The following is a 21,462-nucleotide window of genomic DNA, read 5'->3' as shown; positions in this document are numbered from 1 at the left end:
CTGCGTGCAGAGCAATTCCGTGTTGCACATCACACATGAAAGGAGCCTTGGTTTCCTTGGTGGCACTCCAGAGAAACGCCAAGAACACTGTTTCAAGGCTAGAGGGATCCTGAGGTCACTGTAGCAACACGAAAGAGCTCCGTGGACCAAAAATCAACTCGAGATGAGAGGTTATTCCCTGGCTTCGACTCCAGAGGAATACCACCTTACCACAAGCACCTCAAGAGGAGGCTTCTCTCAGCTCTAGCTATGTGAAAAGGACCCTGAGTTTGCAGCCTCAAGTGGAATGGACACCGCGACACCCTGACTCGAAATAAGGCCGGATATCCCTGCAGTGACTTAAATGCAGGCTCGTCTTTCATCTCCCAAGACGAAAGGATGTCTGAATCCCCTGTGGAGACCACAGAGAAAGACCTAGTTCGCCACCTCATCGCGACGGGAGGCCTCACATCCTTTGAAAACTCCAGAGGTACGCGGAGATCAGTGCCTCCAAAGGAGACGATGCCTGACTCCTCGTGAAACTTGATAGGAGACCCAGGATTCCTGTGGCACGTGGAACGGGACCCTTGGTCTCCCGCCTCAGCTGGAGAGGCGTCCCAATTGCCCTGCCAAGCCTCGAGGAGAATCCCGAGTTGTCCCTCGCAACTAGGCAGGAGTCCTGACGTCGCGGAACGAACACGTGGGTGGAAGGGCCATCCCCGTCGTAACTCGAGAATATACCCCAGGTTCCCGCCGAAACTCGAGAAAAACCATGAGACTTCCCCCTCGCCGCGAGATGAGGCCCGATTCCCCTGCACTGCGTGCAGAGCAATTCCGTGTTGCACATCACACATCTAAGGAGCCTTGATTTCCTTGATGGCACTCCAGAGAAACCCCAAGAACACTGTTTCAAGGCTAGAGGGATCCTGAGGTCACTCTAGCAACACAAAAGAGCTCCGTGGACCAAAAATCAACTCGAGATGAGAGGTTAGTCCCTGGCTTCGAATCCAGAGGAATACCATCTTACCATAAGCACCTCAAGAGGAGGCTTCTCTCAGCTCTAGGTATGTGAGAGGGACCCTGAGTTTGCGGCCGCATGTGGAATGTACACTGCGATGCCCTGACGCGAAATAATGCCGGATATCCCTGCAGTGACTTGAATGCAGGCTCGTCTTGCAACTCCCAAGACGAAAGGATGTCTGAATCCCCTGTGGAGACCACAGAGAAAGACCGAGTTCCCAACCTCATCGCGACCGGAGGCATCACATCCTTTGAAAACTCCAGACGTACGCGGAGATCAGTGCCTCCAAGGGAGACGATGCCTGACTCCTCGTGAAACTTGATAGGAGTCCCAGGATTCCTGTGGCACGTGGAAAGGGACCCTTGGTCTTCCGCCTCAGCTGGAGAGGCGTCCCAATTGCCCTGCCAAGCCTCGAGGAGAATCCCGAGTTGTCCCTCGCAACTAGGCAGGAGTACTGCCGTCGCTGAACAAACACGTGGGTGGAAGGGCCATCCCCGTCGTAACTCGAGAATATACCCCAGGTTCCCGCCGCAACTCGAGAAAAACCTTGAGACTTCCCCCTCGCCGCGAGATGAGGCCCGATTTCCCTGCACTGCGTGCAGAGCAATTCCGTGTTGCACATCACACATGAAAGGAGCCTTGATTTCCTTGATGGCACTCCAGAGAAACCCCAAGAACACTGTTTCAAGGCTAGAGGGATCCTGAGGTCACTGTAGCAACACGAAAGAGCTCCGTGGACCAAAAATCAAGTCGAGATGAGAGGTTAGTCCCTGGCTTCGACTCCAGAGGAATACCACCTTACCACAAGCACCTCAAGAGGAGGCTTCTCTCAGCTCTATGTATGTGAGAGGGACCCTGAGATTGCGGCCTCAAGTGGAATGGACACTGCGATGCCCTGACTCGAAATAAGGCCGGATATCCCTGCAGTGACTTGAATGCAGGCTCGTCTTGCATCTCCCAAGACAAAAGGATGTCTGAATCCCCTGTGGAGACCACAGAGAAAGACCTAGTTCCCCACCTCATCGCGACCGGAGGCCTCACATCCTTTGAAAACTCCAGACGTATGCGGAGATCAGTGCCTCCAAGGGAGACGATGCCTGACTCCTCGTGAAACTTGATAGGAGTCCCAGGATTCCTGTGGCACGTGGAAAGGGACCCTTGGTCTCCCGCCGCAGCTGGAGAGGCGTCCCAATTGCCCTGCCAAGCCTTGAGGAGAATCCCCAGTTTTCACTCGCAACTAGGCAGGAGTCCTGCCGTCGCTGAACAAACACGTGGGTGGAAGGGCCATCCCCGTCGTAAGTCGAGAATATACCCCAGGTTCCCACCGCAACTCGAGAAAAACCATGAGACTTCCCCCTCGCCGCGAGATGAAGCCCGATTCCCCTGCACTGCGTGCAGAGCAATTCCGTGTTGCATATCACACATGAAAGGAGCCTTGATTTCCTTGATGGCACTGCAGAGAAACCCCAAGAACACTGTTTCAAGGCTAGAGGGATCCTGAGGTCACTGTAGCAACACAAAAGAGCTCCGTGGACCAAAAATCAACTCGAGATGAGAGGTTAGTCCCTGGCTCAACTCCAGAGGAAACCACCTTACCACAAGCACCTCAAGAGGAGGCTTCTCTCAGCTCTAGGTATGTGAGAGGGACCCTGAGTTTGCGGCCTCAAGTGGAATGGACACCGCGATGCCCTGACTCGAAATAAGGCCGGATATCCCTGCAGTGACTTGAATGCAGGCTCGTCTAGCATCTCCCAAGACGAAAGGATGTCTGAATCCCCTGTGGAGACCACAGAGAAAGCCCGAGTTCCCCACCTCATCGCGACCGGAGGCCTCACATACTTTGAAAATTCCAGAGGTACACTGAGATCAGTGCCTCCAAGGGAGACGATGCCTGACTCCTCGTGAAACTTGATAGGAGTCCCAGGACTCCTGTGGCACTTGGAAAGGGACCCTTGGTCTCCCGCCTCAGCTGGAGAGGCGTCCCAATTGCCCTGCGAAGCCTCGAGGAGAATCCCGAGTTGTCCCTCGCAACAAAGCAGGAGTACTGACGTCGCTGAACAAACACGTGGGTGGAAGGGCCATCCCCGTCGTAACTCGAGAATATACCCCAGGTTTCCGCCGCAACTCGGCAAAAACCATGAGACTTCCCCCTCGCCGCAAGATGAGGCCCAATTCCCCTGCACTGCATTCAAAGCAATTCCGTATTGCACATCAAACATGAAAGGAGCCTTGATTTCCTTGATTGCACTCCAGAGAAACCCCAAGAACACTGTTTCAAGGCTAGAGGGATCCTAAGGTCACTGTAGCCACACGAAAGAGCTCCGTGGACCAAAAATCAACTCGAGATGAGAGGTTAGTCCCTGGCTTCGACTCCAGAGGAAACCACCTAACCAAAAGCACCTCAAGAGGAGGCTTCTCTCAGCTCTAGCTATGTGAGAGGGACCCTGAGTTTGCGGGCTCAAGTGGAATGGACACCGCGATGCCCTGACTCGAAATAAGGCCGGATATCCCTGCAGTGACTTGAATGCAGGCTCGTCTTGCATCTCCCAAGATGAAAGGATGTCTGAATCCCCTGTGGAGACCACAGAGAAAGACCTAGTTCCCCACTTCATGGCGACCAGAGGCCTCACATCCTTTGAAAACTCCAGAGGTACGCGGAGATCAGTGCCTCCAAAGGAGACGATGCCTGACTCCTCGTGAAACTTAATAGGAGTCCCAGGATTCCTGTGGCACGTGGAACGGGACCCTTGGTCTCCCGCCTCAGCTGGAGAGGCGTCCCAATTTCCCTGCCAAGCCTCGAGGAGAATCCCGAGTTGTCCCTCGCAACTAGGCAGGAGTCCTGACGTCGCTGAACAAACACGTGGGTGGAAGGACCATCCCCGTCGTAACTCGAGAATATACCCCAGGTTCCCGCCGCAACTCGAGAAAAACCTTGAGACTTCCCGCTCGCCGCGAGATGAGGCCCGATTTCCCTGCACTGCGTGCAGAGCAATTCCGTGTTGCACATCACACATGAAAGGAGCCTTGATTTCCTTGATGGCACTCCAGAGAAACCCCAAGAACACTGTTTCAAGGCTAGAGGGATCCTGAGGTCACTGTAGCAACACGAAAGAGCTCCGTGGACCAAAAATCAACTCGAGATGAGAGGTTAGTCCCTGACTTCGACTCCAGAGGAATACCACCTTACCACAAGCACCTCAAGAGGAGGCTTCTCTCAGCTCTAGGTATGTGAGAGGGACCCTGAGTTTGCGGCCTCAAGTGGAATGGACACTGCGATGCCCTGACGCGAAATAAGGCCGGATATCCCTGCAGTGACTTGAATGCAGGCTCGTCTTGCATCTCCCAAGACAAAAGGATGTCTGAATCCCCTGTGGAGACCACAGAGAAAGACCTAGTTCCCCACCTCATCGCGACCGGAGGCCTCACATCCTTTGAAAACTCCAGACGTATGCGGAGATCAGTGCCTCCAAGGGAGACGATGCCTGACTCCTCGTGAAACTTCTTAGGAGTCCCAGGATTCCTGTGGCACGTGGAAAGGGACCCTTGGTCTCCCGCCGCAGCTGGAGAGGCGTCCCAATTGCCCTGCCAAGCCTCGAGGAGAATCCCCAGTTTTCACTCGCAACTAGGCAGGAGTCCTGCCGTCGCTGAAAAAACACGTGGGTGGAAGGGCCATCCCCGTCGTAACTCGAGAATATACCCCAGGTTCCCGCCGCAACTCGAGAAAAACCATGAGACTTCCCCCTCGCCGCAAGATGAGGCCCGATTCCCCTGCACTGCATTCAAAGCAATTCCGTATTGCACATCAAACATGAAAGGAGCCTTGATTTCCTTGATTGCACTCCAGAGAAACTCAAAGAACACTGTTTCAAGGCTAGAGGGATCCTAAGGTCACTGTAGCCACACGAAAGAGCTCCGTGGACCAAAAATCAACTCGAGATGAGAGGTTAGTCCCTGGCTCGACTCCAGAGGAAACCACCTTACCAAAAGCACCTCAAGAGGAGGCTTCTCTCAGCTCTAGCTATGTGAGAGGGACCCTGAGTTTGCGGCCTCAAGTGGAATGGACACCGCGATGCCCTGACTCGAAATAAGGCCGGATATCCCTGCAGTGACTTGAATGCAGGCTCGTCTTGCATCTCCCAAGATGAAAGGATGTCTGAATCCCCTGTGGAGACCACAGAGAAAGACCTAGTTCCCCACTTCATGGCGACCAGAGGCCTCACATCCTTTGAAAACTCCAGAGGTACGCGGAGATCAGTGCCTCCAAAGGAGACGATGCCTGACTCCTCGTGAAACTTGATAGGAGTCCCAGGATTCCTGTGGCACGTGGAAAGGGACCCTTGGTCTCCCGCCTCAGCTGGAGAGGCGTCCCAATTGCCCTGCCAAGCCTCGAGGAGAATCCCGAGTTGTCCCTCGCAACTAGGCAGGAGTCCTGACGTCGCTGAACAAACACGTGGGTGGAAGGACCATCCCCGTCGTAACTCGAGAATATAACACAGGTTCCCGCAGCAACTCGAGAAAAACCATGAGACTTCCAACTCGCCGCAAGATGAGGCCCGATTCCCCTGCACTGCGTGCAGAGCAATTCCGTGTTGCACATCACACATGAAAAGAGCCTTGATTTCCTTGATGGCACTCCAGAGAAACCCCAAGAACACTGTTTCAAGGCTAGAGGGATCCTGAGGTCACTGTAGCTACACGAAGGAGCTCCATGGACCAGAAATCAACTCGAGATGAGAGGTTAGTCCCTGGCTTCAACTCCAGAGGAACACCACCTGACCACAAGCACCTCAAGAGGAGGCTTCTCTCAGCTCTAGGTATGTGAGAGGGACCCTGAGTTTGCGGCCACAAGTGGAATGGACACCGCAATTCCCTGACTCGAAATAAGGCCGGATATCCCTGCAGTGATTGAATGCAGGCTCGTCTTGCATCTCCCAAGACGAAAGGATGTCTGAATCCCCTGTGGAGACCACAGAGAAAGACCTAGTTCCCCACCTCATCGTGACCGGAGGCCTCACATCCTTTGAAAACTCCTGAGGTACGCGGAGATAAGTGCCTCCAAAGGAGACGATGCCTGACTCCTCGTGAAACTTGATAGGAGTCCCAGGATTCCTGTGGCACGTGGAAAGGGACCCTTGGTCTCCCGCCTCAGCTGGAGAGGCATCCCAATTGCCCTGCCAAGCCTCGAGGAGAATCCGGAGTTGTCCCTCGCAACTAGGCAGGAGTCCTGCCGTCGCTGAACAAACACGTGGGTGGAAGGGCCATCCCCGTCGTAACTCGAGAATATACCCCAGGTTCCCGCCGCAACTCGAGAAAAACCATGAGACTTCCCCCTCGCCGCGAGATGAGGCCCGATTCCCCTGCACTGCGTGCAGAGCAATTGCGTGTTGCACATCACACATGAAAGCAGCCTTGATTTCCTTGATGGCACTCCAGAGAAACCCCAAGAACACTGTTTCAAGGCTAGAGGGATCCTGAGGTCACTGTAGCAACAAGAAAGAGATCCGTGGACCAAAAATCAACTCGAGATGAGAGGTTATTCCCTGGCTTCGGCTCCAGAGGAATACCACCTTACCACAAGCACCTCAAGAGGAGGCTTCTCTCAGCTCTAGCTATGTGAGGGGGACCCTGAGTTTGCAGCCTCAAGTGGAATGGACACCGCGATGCCCTGACTCGAAATAAGGCCGGATATCCCTGCAGTGACTTGAATGCAGGCTCGTCTTGCATCTCCCAAGACGAAAGGATGTCTGAATCCCCTGTGGAGACCACAGAGAAAGACCTAGTTCCCCACCTCATCGCGACCGGAGGCCTCACATCCTTTGAAAACTCCAGAGGTACGCGGAGATCAGTGCCTCCAAAGGAGAGGATGCCTGACTACTCGTGAAACTTCTTAGGAGTCCCAGGATTCCTGTGGCACGTGGAAAGGGACCCTTGGTCTCCCGCCACAGCTGGAGAGGCGTCCCAATTGCCCTGTAAAGCCTCGAGGAGAATCCCGAGTTGTCCCTCGCAAGTAGGCAGGAGTCCTGACGTCGCTGAACAAACACGTGGGTGGAAGGGCCATCCCCGTCGTAACTCGAGAATATACCCCAGGTTCCTGCCGCATCTCGAGAAAAACCATGAGACTTCCCCCTCGCCGTGACATGAGGCCCGATACCCCTGCACTGCATGCAGAGCAATTCCGTGTTGCACATCAAACATGAAAGGAGCCTTGATTTCCTTGATGGCACTCCAGAGAAACCCCAAGAACACTGTTTCAAGGCTAGAGGGATCCTGAGGTCACTGTAGCAACACGAAAGAGCTCCGTGGACTAAAAATCAACTCGAGATAAGAGGTTAGTCCCTGGCTTCGACTCCAGAGGAATACCACCTTACCACAAGCACCTCAAGAGGAGGCTTCTCTCAGCTCTAGCTATGTGAGAGGGACCCTGAGTTTGCGGCCTAAAGTGGAATGGACACCGCGACGCGCTGACTCGAAATAAGGCCGGATATCCCAGCAGTGACTTGAATGCAGGCTCGTCTTGCATCTCCCAAGACGAAAGGATGTCTGAATCCCCTGTGGAGACCACAGAGAAAGACCTAGTTCCCCACTTCATGGCGACCAGAGGCCTCACATCCTTTGAAAACTCCAGAGGTACGCGGACATCAGTGCCTCCAAAGGAGATGATGCCTGACTCCTCGTGAAACTTGATAGGAGTCTCAGGATTCCTGTGGCACGTGGAAAGGGACCCTTGGTCTCCCGCCTCAGCTGGAGAGGCGTCCCAATTGCCCTGCCAAGCCTCGAGGAGAATCCCGAGTTGTCCCTCGCAACTAGGCAGGAGTCCTGACGTGACTGAACAAACACGTGGGTGGAAGGGCCATCCCCGTCGTAACTCGAGAATATACCCCAGGTTCCCACCGCAACTCGAGAAAAACCATGAGACTTCCCCCTCGCCGCGAGATGAAGCCCGATTCCCCTGCACTGCGTGCAGAGCAATTCCGTGTTGCATATCACACATGAAAGGAGCCTTGATTTCCTTGATGGCACTGCAGAGAAACCCCAAGAACACTGTTTCAAGGCTAGAGGGATCCTGAGGTCACTGTAGCAACACAAAAGAGCTCTGTGGACCAAAAATCAACTCGAGATGAGAGGTTAGTCCCTGGCTCAACTCCAGAGGAAACCACCTTACCACAAGCACCTCAAGAGGAGGCTTCTCTCAGCTCTAGGTATGTGAGAGGGACCCTGAGTTTGCGGCCTCAAGTGGAATGGACACCGCGATGCCCTGACTCGAAATAAGGCCGGATATCCCTGCAGTGACTTGAATGCAGGCTCGTCTAGCATCTCCCAAGACGAAAGGATGTCTGAATCCCCTGTGGAGACCACAGAGAAAGCCCGAGTTCCCCACCTCATCGCGACCGGAGGCCTCACATACTTTGAAAATTCCAGAGGTACACTGAGATCAGTGCCTCCAAAGGAGACGATGCCTGACTCCTCGTGAAACTTGATAGGAGTCCCAGGACTCCTGTGGCACTTGGAAAGGGACCCTTGGTCTCCCGCCTCAGCTGGAGAGGCGTCCCAATTGCCCTGCGAAGCCTCGAGGAGAATCCCGAGTTGTCCCTCGCAACAAAGCAGGAGTACTGACGTCGCTGAACAAACACGTGGGTGGAAGGGCCATCCCCGTCGTAACTCGAGAATATACCCCAGGTTTCCGCCGCAACTCGGCAAAAACCATGAGACTTCCCCCTCGCCGCAAGATGAGGCCCAATTCCCCTGCACTGCATTCAAAGCAATTCCGTATTGCACATCAAACATGAAAGGAGCCTTGATTTCCTTGATGGCACTCCAGAGAAACCCCAAGAACACTGTTTCAAGGCTAGAGGGATCCTAAGGTCACTGTAGCCACACGAAAGAGCTCCGTGGACCAAAAATCAACTCGAGATGAGAGGTTAGTCCCTGGCTTCGACTCCAGAGGAAACCACCTTACCAAAAGCACCTCAAGAGGAGGCTTCTCTCAGCTCTAGCTATGTGAGAGGGACCCTGAGTTTGCGGGCTCAAGTGGAATGGACACCGCGATGCCCTGACTCGAAATAAGGCCGGATATCCCTGCAGTGACTTGAATGCAGGCTCGTCTTGCATCTCCCAAGATGAAAGGATGTCTGAATCCCCTGTGGAGACCACAGAGAAAGACCTAGTTCCCCACTTCATGGCGACCAGAGGCCTCACATCCTTTGAAAACTCCAGAGGTACGCGGAGATCAGTGCCTCCAAAGGAGACGATGCCTGACTCCTCGTGAAACTTAATAGGAGTCCCAGGATTCCTGTGGCACGTGGGACGGGACCCTTGGTCTCCCGCCTCAGCTGGAGAGGCGTCCCAATTTCCCTGCCAAGCCTCGAGGAGAATCCCGAGTTGTCCCTCGCAACTAGGCAGGAGTCCTGACGTCGCTGAACAAACACGTGGGTGGAAGGACCATCCCCGTCGTAACTCGAGAATATACCCCAGGTTCCCGCCGCAACTCGAGAAAAACCTTGAGACTTCCCCCTCGCCGCGAGATGAGGCCCGATTTCCCTGCACTGCGTGCAGAGCAATTCCGTGTTGCACATCACACATGAAAGGAGCCTTGATTTCCTTGATGGCACTCCAGAGAAACCCCAAGAACACTGTTTCAAGGCTAGAGGGATCCTGAGGTCACTGTAGCAACACGAAAGAGCTCCGTGGACCAAAAATCAACTCGAGATGAGAGGTTAGTCCCTGGCTTCGACTCCAGAGGAATACCACCTTACCACAAGCACCTCAAGAGGAGGCTTCTCTCAGCTCTAGGTATGTGAGAGGGACCCTGAGATTGCGGCCTCAAGTGGAATGGACACTGCGATGCCCTGACGCGAAATAAGGCCGGATATCCCTGCAGTGACTTGAATGCAGGCTCGTCTTGCATCTCCCAAGACAAAAGGATGTCTGAATCCCCTGTGGAGACCACAGAGAAAGACCTAGTTCCCCACCTCATCGCGACCGGAGGCCTCACATCCTTTGAAAACTCCAGACGTATGCGGAGATCAGTGCCTCCAAGGGAGACGATGCCTGACTCCTCGTGAAACTTCTTAGGAGTCCCAGGATTCCTGTGGCACGTGGAAAGGGACCCTTGGTCTCCCGCCGCAGCTGGAGAGGCGTCCCAATTGCCCTGCCAAGCCTCGAGGAGAATCCCCAGTTTTCACTCGCAACTAGGCAGGAGTCCTGCCGTCGCTGAAAAAACACGTGGGTGGAAGGGCCATCCCCGTCGTAACTCGAGAATATACCCCAGGTTCCCGCCGCAACTCGAGAAAAACCATGAGACTTCCCCCTCGCCGCAAGATGAGGCCCGATTCCCCTGCACTGCATTCAAAGCAATTCCGTATTGCACATCAAACATGAAAGGAGCCTTGATTTCCTTGATTGCACTCCAGAGAAACTCAAAGAACACTGTTTCAAGGCTAGAGGGATCCTAAGGTCACTGTAGCCACACGAAAGAGCTCCGTGGACCAAAAATCACCTCGAGATGAGAGGTTAGTCCCTGGCTCGACTCCAGAGGAAACCACCTTACCAAAAGCACCTCAAGAGGAGGCTTCTCTCAGCTCTAGCTATGTGAGAGGGACCCTGAGTTTGCGGCCTCAAGTGGAATGGACACCGCGATGCCCTGACTCGAAATAAGGCCGGATATCCCTGCAGTGACTTGAATGCAGGCTCGTCTTGCATCTCCCAAGATGAAAGGATGTCTGAATCCCCTGTGGAGACCACAGAGAAAGACCTAGTTCCCCACTTCATGGCGACCAGAGGCCTCACATCCTTTGAAAACTCCAGAGGTACGCGGAGATCAGTGCCTCCAAAGGAGACGATGCCTGACTCCTCGTGAAACTTGATAGGAGTCCCAGGATTCCTGTGGCACGTGGAAAGGGACCCTTGGTCTCCCGCCTCAGCTGGAGAGGCGTCCCAATTGCCCTGCCAAGCCTCGAGGAGAATCCCGAGTTGTCCCTCGCAACTAGGCAGGAGTCCTGACGTCGCTGAACAAACACGTGGGTGGAAGGACCATCCCCGTCGTAACTCGAGAATATAACACAGGTTCCCGCAGCAACTCGAGAAAAACCATGAGACTTCCAACTCGCCGCAAGATGAGGCCCGATTCCCCTGCACTGCGTGCAGAGCAATTCCGTGTTGCACATCACACATGAAAAGAGCCTTGATTTCCTTGACGGCACTCCAGAGAAACCCCAAGAACACTGTTTCAAGGCTAGAGAGATCCTGAGGTCACTGTAGCTACACGAAGGAGCTCCATGGACCAGAAATCAACTCGAGATGAGAGGTTAGTCCCTGGCTTCAACTCCAGAGGAACACCACCTGACCACAAGCACCTCAAGAGGAGGCTTCTCTCAGCTCTAGGTATGTGAGAGGGACCCTGAGTTTGCGGCCACAAATGGAATGGACACCGCAATTCCCTGACTCGAAATAAGGCCGGATATCCCTGCAGTGATTGAATGCAGGCTCGTCTTGCATCTCCCAAGACGAAAGGATGTCTGAATCCCCTGTGGGGACCACAGAGAAAGACCTAGTTCCCCACCTCATCGTGACCGGAGGCCTCACATCCTTTGAAAACTCCAGAGGTACGCGGAGATAAGTGCCTCCAAAGGAGACGATGCCTGACTCCTCGTGAAACTTGATAGGAGTCCCAGGATTCCTGTGGCACGTGGAAAGGGACCCTTGGTCTCCCGCCTCAGCTGGAGAGGCATCCCAATTGCCCTGCCAAGCCTCGAGGAGAATCCGGAGTTGTCCCTCGCAACTAGGCAGGAGTCCTGCCGTCGCTGAACAAACACGTGGGTGGAAGGGCCATCCCCGTCGTAACTCGAGAATATACCCCAGGTTCCCGCCGCAACTCGAGAAAAACCATGAGACTTCCCCCTCGCCGCGAGATGAGGCCCGATTCCCCTGCACTGCGTGCAGAGCAATTGCGTGTTGCACATCACACATGAAAGAAGCCTTGATTTCCTTGATGGCACTCCAGAGAAACCCCAAGAACACTGTTTCAAGGCTAGAGGGATCCTGAGGTCACTGTAGCAACAAGAAAGAGATCCGTGGACCAAAAATCAACTCGAGATGAGAGGTTATTCCCTGGCTTCGGCTCCAGAGGAATACCACCTTACCACAAGCACCTCAAGAGGAGGCTTCTCTCAGCTCTAGCTATGTGAGGGGGACCCTGAGTTTGCAGCCTCAAGTGGAATGGACACCGCGATGCCCTGACTCGAAATAAGGCCGGATATCCCTGCAGTGACTTGAATGCAGGCTCGTCTTGCATCTCCCAAGACGAAAGGATGTCTGAATCCCCTGTGGAGACCACAGAGAAAGACCTAGTTCCCCACCTCATCGCGACCGGAGGCCTCACATCCTTTGAAAACTCCAGAGGTACGCGGAGATCAGTGCCTCCAAAGGAGAGGATGCCTGACTACTCGTGAAACTTCTTAGGAGTCCCAGGATTCCTGTGGCACGTGGAAAGGGACCCTTGGTCTCCCGCCACAGCTGGAGAGGCGTCCCAATTGCCCTGCCAAGCCTCGAGGAGAATCCCGAGTTGTCCCTCGCAAGTAGGCAGGAGTCCTGACGTCGCTGAACAAACACGTGGGTGGAAGGGCCATCCCCGTCGTAACTCGAGAATATACCCCAGGTTCCTGCCGCATCTCGAGAAAAACCATGAGACTTCCCCCTCGCCGTGACATGAGGCCCGATACCCCTGCACTGCATGCAGAGCAATTCCGTGTTGCACATCAAACATGAAAGGAGCCTTGATTTCCTTGATGGCACTCCAGAGAAACCCCAAGAACACTGTTTCAAGGCTAGAGGGATCCTGAGGTCACTGTAGCAACACGAAAGAGCTCCGTGGACTAAAAATCAACTCGAGATAAGAGGTTAGTCCCTGGCTTCGACTCCAGAGGAATACCACCTTACCACAAGCACCTCAAGAGGAGGCTTCTCTCAGCTCTAGCTATGTGAGAGGGACCCTGAGTTTGCGGCCTCAAGTGGAATGGACACCGCGACGCGCTGACTCGAAATAAGGCCGGATATCCCAGCAGTGACTTGAATGCAGGCTCGTCTTGCATCTCCCAAGACGAAAGGATGTCTGAATCCCCTGTGGAGACCACAGAGAAAGACCTAGTTCCCCACTTCATGGCGACCAGAGGCCTCACATCCTTTGAAAACTCCAGAGGTACGCGGACATCAGTGCCTCCAAAGGAGATGATGCCTGACTCCTCGTGAAACTTGATAGGAGTCTCAGGATTCCTGTGGCACGTGGAAAGGGACCCTTGGTCTCCCGCCTCAGCTGGAGAGGCGTCCCAATTGCCCTGCCAAGCCTCGAGGAGAATCCCGAGTTGTCCCTCGCAACTAGGCAGGAGTCCTGACGTCACTGAACAAACACGTGGGTGGAAGGGCCATCCCCGTCGGAATTCGAGAATATACACCAGGTTCCCACCGCAACTCTAGAAAAACCATGTGACTTCCCCCTCGCCGCGAGATGAGGCCCGATTCCCCTGCACTGCGTGCAGAGCAATTCCGTGTTGCACATCACACATGAAAGGAGCCTTGATTTCCTTGGTGGCACTCCAGAGAAACGCCAAGAACACTGTTTCAAGGCTAGAGGGATCCTGAGGTCACTGTAGCAACAGGAAAGAGCTCCGTGGACCACAAATCAACTCGAGATGAGAGGTTATTCCCTGGCTTCGACTCCAGAGGAATACCACCTTACCACAAGCACCTCAAGAGGAGGCTTCTCTCAGCTCTAGCTATGTGAGGGGGACCCTGAGTTTGCAGCCTCAAGTGGAATGGACACCGCGACGCCCTGACTCGAAATAAGGCCGGATATCCCTGCAGTGACTTGAATGCAGGCTCGTCTTGCATCTCCCAAGACGAAAGGATGTCTGAATCCCCTGTGGAGACCACAGAGAAAGACCTAGTTCCCCACCTCATCGCGACCGGAGGCCTCACATCCTTTGAAAACTCCAGAGGTACGCGGAGATCAGTGCCTCCAAAGGAGAGGATGCCTGACTACTCGTGAAACTTGGTAGGAGTCCCAGGATTCCTTTGGCACGTGGAAAGGGACCCTTGGTCTCCCGCCTCAGCTGGAGAGGCGTCCCAATTGCCCTGCCAAGCCTCGAGGAGAATCCCGAGTTGTCCCTCGCAACTAGGCAGGAGTCCTGACATCGCTGAACAAACACGTGTGTGGAAGGGCCATCCCCGTCGTAACTCGAGAATATACCCCAGGTTCCTGCCGCATCTCCAGAAAAACCATGAGACTTCCCCCTCGCCGTGACATGAGGCCCGATACCCCTGCACTGCATGCAGAGCAATTCCGTGTTGCACATCAAACATGAAAGGAGGCTTGATTTCCTTGATGGCACTCCAGAGAAACCCCAAGAACACTGTTTCAAGGCTAGAGGGATCCTGAGGTCACTGTAGCAACACGAAAGAGCTCCGTGGACTAAAAATCAACTCGAGATAAGAGGTTAGTCCCTGGCTTCGACTCCAGAGGAATACCACCTTACCACAAGCACCTCAAGAGGAGGCTTCTCTCAGCTCTAGCTATGTGAGAGGGATCCTGAGTTTGCGGCCTCAAGTGGAATGGACACCGCGACGCGCTGACTCGAAATAAGTCCGGATATCCCAGCAGTGACTTGAATGCAGGCTCGTCTTGCATCTCCCAAGACGAAAGGATGTCTGAATCCCCTGTGGAGACCACAGAGAAAGACCTAGTTCCCCACTTCATGGCGACCAGAGGCCTCACATCCTTTGAAAACTCCAGAGGTACGCGGACATCAGTGTCTCCAAAGGAGATGATGCCTGACTCCTCGTGAAACTTGATAGGAGTCTCAGGATTCCTGTGGCACGTGGAAAGGGACCCTTGGTCTCCCGCCTCAGCTGGAGAGGCGTCCCAATTGCCCTGCCAAGCCTCGAGGAGAATCCCGAGTTGTCCCTCGCAACTAGGCAGGAGTCCTGACGTCACTGAACAAACACGTGGGTGGAAGGGCCATCCCCGTCGGAATTCGAGAATATACACCAGGTTCCCACCGCAACTCTAGAAAAACCATGAGACTTCCCCCTCGCCGCGAGATGAGGCCCGATTCCCCTGCACTGCGTGCAGAGCAATTCCGTGTTGCACATCACACATGAAAGGAGCCTTGATTTCCTTGGTGGCACTCCAGAGAAACGCCAAGAACACTGTTTCAAGGCTTGAGGGATCCTGAGGTCACTGTAGCAACAGGAAAGAGCTCCGTGGACCACAAATCAACTCGAGATGAGAGGTTATTCCCTGGCTTCGACTCCAGAGGAATACCACCTTACCACAAGCACCTCAAGAGGAGGCTTCTCTCAGCTCTAGCTATGTGAAAAGGACCCTGAGTTTGCAGCCTCAAGTGGAATGGACACCGCGACGCCCTGACTCGAAATAAGGCCGGATATCCCTGCAGTGACTTGAATGCAGGCTCGTCTTGCATCTCACAAGATGAAACGTTGTCTGAATCCCCTGTGGAGACCACAGAGAAAGACCTAGTTCCCCACCTCACCGCGACCGGAGGCCTCACATCCTTTTAAAATTCCAGAGGTAAGCAGAGATCAGTTCCTCCAAAGGAGACGATGCCTGACTCCTCGTGAAACTTGATAGGAGTCCCAGGATTCCTGTGGCACGTGGAAAGGGACCCTTGGTCTCCCGCCTCAGCTGGAGAGGCGTCCCAATTGCCCTGCCAAGCCTCGAGGAGAATCCCGAGTTGTCCCTCGCAACTAGGCAGGAGTCCTGACGTCGCTGAACAAACACGTGTGTGAAAGGGCCATCCCCGTCGTAACTCGAGAATATACCCCAGGTTCCCGCCGCAACTCGAGAAAAACCATGAGACTACCCCCTCGCCGCGAGATGAGGCCCGATTCCCTTGCACTGCATGGAGAGCAATTCCGTGTTGCACATCACACATGAAAGGAGCCTTGATTTCCTTGATGGCACTCCAGAGAAAACCCAAGAACACTGTTTCCAGGCTGGAGGCATCCTGAGGTCACTGTAGCAACACGAAAGAGCTCCGTGGACTAAAAATCAACTCGAGATGAGAGGTTAGTCCCTGGCTTCGACTCCAGAGGAATACCACCTTACCACAAGCACCTCAAGAGGAGGCTTCTCTCAGCTCTAGCTTTGTGAGAGGGACCCTGAGTTTGTGGCCTCAAGTGGAATGGACACCGCGATGCCCTGACTCGAAATAAGGCCGGATATCCCTGCAGTGACTTGAATGCAGGCTCGTCTTGCATCTACCAAGACGAAAGGATGTCTGAATCCCCTGTGGAGACCACAGAGAAAAACCTAGTTCCCCACCTCATCGCGACCGGAGGCCTCACATCCTTTGAAAACTCCAGAGGTACGCGGAGATCAGTGCCTCCAAAGGAGACCATGCCTGACTTCTCGTGAAACTTGAGGAGTCTCAGGATTCCTATGGCACGTGGAAAGCGACCCTTGGTCTCCCGCCTCAGCTGGAGAGGCGTCCCAATTGCCCTGTCAAGCCTCGAGGAGAATCCCGAGTTTTCCCTCGCAACTAGGCAGGAGTCCTGACGTCGCTGAACAAACACCTGTGTGGAAGGGCCATCCCCGTCGTAACTCGAGAATATACCCCAGGTTCCTACTGCAACACGAGAACAACCATGAGACTTCCCCCTCGCCGCGAGATGAGGCCAGATTCCCCTGCACTGCGTGGAGAGCAGTTCCGTGTTGCACATCACACATGAAAGGAGCCTTGATTTCCTTGATGGCACTCCAGAGAAACCCCAAGAACACTGTTTGAAGGCTAGGGGGATCCTGAGGTCACTGTAGCAACACGAAAGAGCTCCGTGGACCAAAAATCAACTCGAGATGAGAGGTTAGTCCCTGGCTTCGACTCCAGAGGAATACCACCTTACCACAAGCACTTCAAGAGGAGGCTTCTCTCAGCTATAGGTATGTGAGAGGGACCCTGACTTTGCGGCCTCAAGTGAAATGGACACCGCGATGCCCTGACTCGAAATAAGGCCGGATATCCCTGCAGTGACTTGAATGCAGGCTCGTCTTCCATCTCCCAAGACGAAAGGATGTCTGAATCCCCTGTGGAGACCACAGAGAAAGACCTAGTTCCCCACCTCATCGCGACCGGAGGCCTCACATCCTTTGAAAACTCCAGAGGTACGCGGAGATCAGTGCCTCCAAAGGAGACGATGCCTGACTCCTCGTGAAACTTGATAGGAGTCCCAGGATTCCTGTGGCACGTGGAAAGGGACACTTGGTCTCCCGCCTCAGCTGGAGAGGCGTCCCAATTGCCCTGCCAAGCCTCGAGGAGAATCCCGAGTTGTCCCTCGAAACTAGGCAGGAGTCCTGACGTCGCTGAATAAACACGTGGATGGAAGGGCCATCCCCGTCGTAACTCGTGAATATACCCCAGGTTTTCGCCGCAACTCGAAAAAAACCATGAGTCTTCCCCCTCGCCGTGACATGAGGCCCGATACCCCTGCACTGCATGCAGAGCAATTCCGTGTTGCACATCACACATGAAAGGAGCCTTGATTTCCTTGATGGCACTCCAGAGAAACCCCAAGAACACTGTTTCAAGGCTAGAGGGATCCTGAGGTCACTGTAGCAACACGAAAGAGCTCCGTGGACTAAAAATCAACTCGAGATGAGAGGTTAGTCCCTGGCTTCGACTCCAGAGGAATACCACCTTACCACAAGCACCTCAAGAGGAGGCTTCTCTCAGCTCTAGCTATGTGAGAGGGACCCTGAGTTTGCGGCCTCAAGTGGAATGGACACCGCGATGCCCTGAGTCGAAATAAGGCCGGATATCCCTGCAGTGACTTGAATGCAGGCTCGTCTTGCATCTCCCAAGACGAAAGGATGTCTGAATCCCCTGTGGAGACCACAGAGAAAGACCTAGTTCCCAACTTCATGGCGACCAGAGGCCTCACATCCTTTGAAAACTCCAGAGGTACGCGGACATCAGTGCCTCCAAAGGAGACGATGCCTGACTCCTCGTGAAACTTGATAGGAGTCTCAGGATTCCTGTGGCACGTGGAAAGGGACCCTTGGTCTCCCGCCTCAGCTGGAGAGGCGTCCCAATTGCCCTGCCAAGCCTCGAGGAGAATCCCGAGTTGTCCCTCCCAACTAGGCAGGAGTCCTGACGTCACTGAACAAACACGTGGGTGGAAGGGCCATCCCCGTCGGAACTCGAGAATATACACCAGGTTCCCACTGCAACTCTAGAAAAACCATGAGACTTCCCACTCGCCGCGAGATGAGGCCCGATTCCCCTGCACTGCGTGCAGAGCAATTCCGTGTTGCACATCACACATGAAAGGAGCCTTGATTTCCTTGGTGGCACTCCAGAGAAAGGCCAAGAACACTGTTTCAAGGCTAGAGGGATCCTGAGGTCACTGTAGCAACAGGAAAGAGCTCCGTGGACCACAAATCAACTCGAGATGAGAGGTTATTCCCTGGCTTCGATTCCAGAGGAATACCACCTTACCACAAGCACCTCAAGAGGAGGCTTCTCTCAGCTCTAGCTATGTGAAAAGGACCCTGAGTTTGCAGCCTCAAGTGGAATGGACACCGCGACGCCCTGACTCGAAATAAGGCCGGATATCCCTGCAGTGACTTGAATGCAGGCTCGTCTTGCATCTCACAAGATGAAACGTTGTCTGAATCCCCTGTGGAGACCACAGAGAAAAACCTAGTTCCCCACCTCACCGCGACCGGAGGCCTCACATCCTTTGAAAATTCCAGAGGTACGCAGAGATCAGTGCCTCCAAAGGAGACGATGCCTGACTCCTCGTGAAACTTGATAGGAGTCCCAGGATTCCTGTGGCACGTGGAAAGGGACCCTTGGTCTCCCGCCTCAGCTGGAGAGGCGTCCCAATTGCCCTGCCAAGCCTCGAGGAGAATCCCGAGTTTTCCCTCGCAACTAGGCAGGAGTCCTGACGTCGCTGAACAAACACGTGTGTGAAAGGGCCATCCCCGTCGTAACTCGAGAATATACCCCAGGTTCCCGCCGCAACTCGAGAAAAACCATGAGACTTCCCCCTCGCCGCGAGATGAGGCCCGATTCCCCTGCACTGCATGCAGAGCAATTCCGTGTTGCACATCACACATGAAAGGAGCCTTGATTTCCTTGATGGCACTCCAGAGAAACCCCAAGAACACTGTTTCCAGGCTCGAGGCATCCTGAGGTCGCTGTAGCAACACGAAAGAGCTCCGTGGACCAAAAATCAAGTCGAGATGAGAGGTTAGTCCCTGGCTTCGACTCCAGAGGAATACCACCTTACCACAAGCACCTCAAGAGGAGGCTTCTCTCAGCTCTAGGTATGTGAGAGGGACCCTGAGTTTGTGGCCCCAAGTGGAATGGACACCGCGATGCCCTGACTCGAAATAAGGCCGGATATCCCTGCAGTGACTTGAATGCAGGCTCGTCTTGCATCTCCCAAGACGAAAGGATGTCTGAATTCCCTGTGGAGACCACAGAGAAAAACCTAGTTCCCCACCTCATCGCGACCGGAGGCCTCACATCCTTTGAAAACTCCAGAGGTACGCGGAGATCAGTGCCTCCAAAGGAGACGATGCCTGACTCCTCGTGAAACTTGAGGAGTCCCAGGATTCCTATGGCACGTGGAAAGGGACCCTTGGTCTCCCGCCTCAGCTGGAGAGGCGTCCCAATTGCCCTGCCAAGCCTCGAGGAGAATCCCGAGTTTTCCCTCGCAACTAGGCAGGAGTCCTGACGTCACTGAACAAACACGTGGGTGGAAGGGCCATCCCCGTCGGAACTCGAGAATATACACCAGGTTCCCACCGCAACTCGAGAAAAACCATGAGACTTCCCCCTCGCCGCGAGATGAGGCCCGATTCCCCTGCACTGCGTGCAGAGCAATTTCGTGTTGCACATCACACATGAAAGGAGCCTTGATTTCCTTGGTGGCACTCCAGAGAAACGCCAAGAACACTGTTTCAAGGCTAGAGGGATCCTGAGGTCACTGTAGCAACAGGAAAGAGCTCCGTGGACCACAAATCAACTCGAGATGAGAGGTTATTCCCTGGCTTCGACTCCAGAGGAATACCACCTTACCACAAGCACCTCAAGAGGAGGCTTCTCTCAGCTCTAGCTATGTGAAAAGGACCCTGAGTTTGCAGCCTCAAGTGGAATGGACACCGCGACGCCCTGACTCGAAATAAGGCCGGATATCCCTGCAGTGACTTAAATGCAGGCTCGTCTTGCATCTCCCAAGACGAAAGGATGTCTGAATCCCCTGTGGAGACCACAGAGAAAGACCTAGTTCGCCATCTCATCGCGACCGGAGGCCTCACATCCTTTGAAAACTCCAGAGGTACGCGGAGATCAGTGCCTCCAAAGGAGACGATGCCTGACTCCTCGTGAAACTTGATAGGAGACCCAGGATTCCTGTGGCACGTGGAAAGGGACCCTTGGTCTCCCGCCTCAGCTGGAGTGGCGTCCCAATTGCCCTGCCAAGCCTCGAGGAGAATCCCGAGTTGTCCCTCGCAACTAGGCAGGAGTCCTGACGTCGCGGAACGAACACGTGGGTGGAAGGGCCATCCCCGTCGTAACTCGAGAATATACCCCAGGTTCCCGCCGCAACTCGAGAAAAACCATGAGACTTCCCCCTCGCCGCGAAATGAGGCCTGATTCCCCTGCACTGCATGCAGAGTAATTCCGTGTTGCACATCACACATGAAAGGAGCCTTGATTTCCTTGATGGCACTCCAGAGAAACCCAAAGAACACTGTTTCAATTCTGGAGGGATCCTGAGGTCACTGTAGCAACACGAAAGAGCTCCGTGGACCAAAAATCAACTCGAGATGACTGGTTAGTCCCTGGCTTCGACTCCAGAGGAATACCATCTTACCACAAGCACCTCAAGAGGAGGCTTCTCTCAGCTCTAGGTATGTGAGAGGGACCCTGAGATTGCGGCCTCAAGTGGAATGGACACCGCAATGCCCTGACTCGAAATAAGGCCGGATATTCCTGCAGTGACTTGAATGCAGGCTCGTCTTGCATCTCCCAAGACGAAAGGATGTCTGAATCCCCTGTGGAGACCACAGAGAAAGACCTAGTTCCCCACCTCATCGCGACCGGAGGCCTCAAATCCTTTGAAAACTCCAGAGGTACGCGGAGATCAGTGCCTCCAAAGGAGAGGATGCCTGACTACTCGTGAAACTTCTTAGGAGTCCCAGGATTCCTGTGGCACGTGGAAAGGGACCCTTGGTCTCCCGCCTCAGCTGGAGAGGCGTCCCAATTGCCCTGCCAAGCCTCGAGGAGAATCCCGAGTTGTCCCTCGCAAGTAGGCAGGAGTCCTGACGTCGCTGAACAAACACGTGGGTGGAAGGGCCATCCCCGTCGTAACTCGAGAATATACCCCAGGTTCCTGCCGCAACTCGAGAAAAACCATGAGACTTCCCCCTCGCCGTGACATGAGGC

Source organism: Cervus elaphus, chromosome 32, assembly GCF_910594005.1.
Source record: "Cervus elaphus chromosome 32, mCerEla1.1, whole genome shotgun sequence".
NCBI lineage: Eukaryota > Metazoa > Chordata > Mammalia > Artiodactyla > Cervidae > Cervus > Cervus elaphus.
This window is presented reverse-complemented; position numbering follows the sequence as displayed.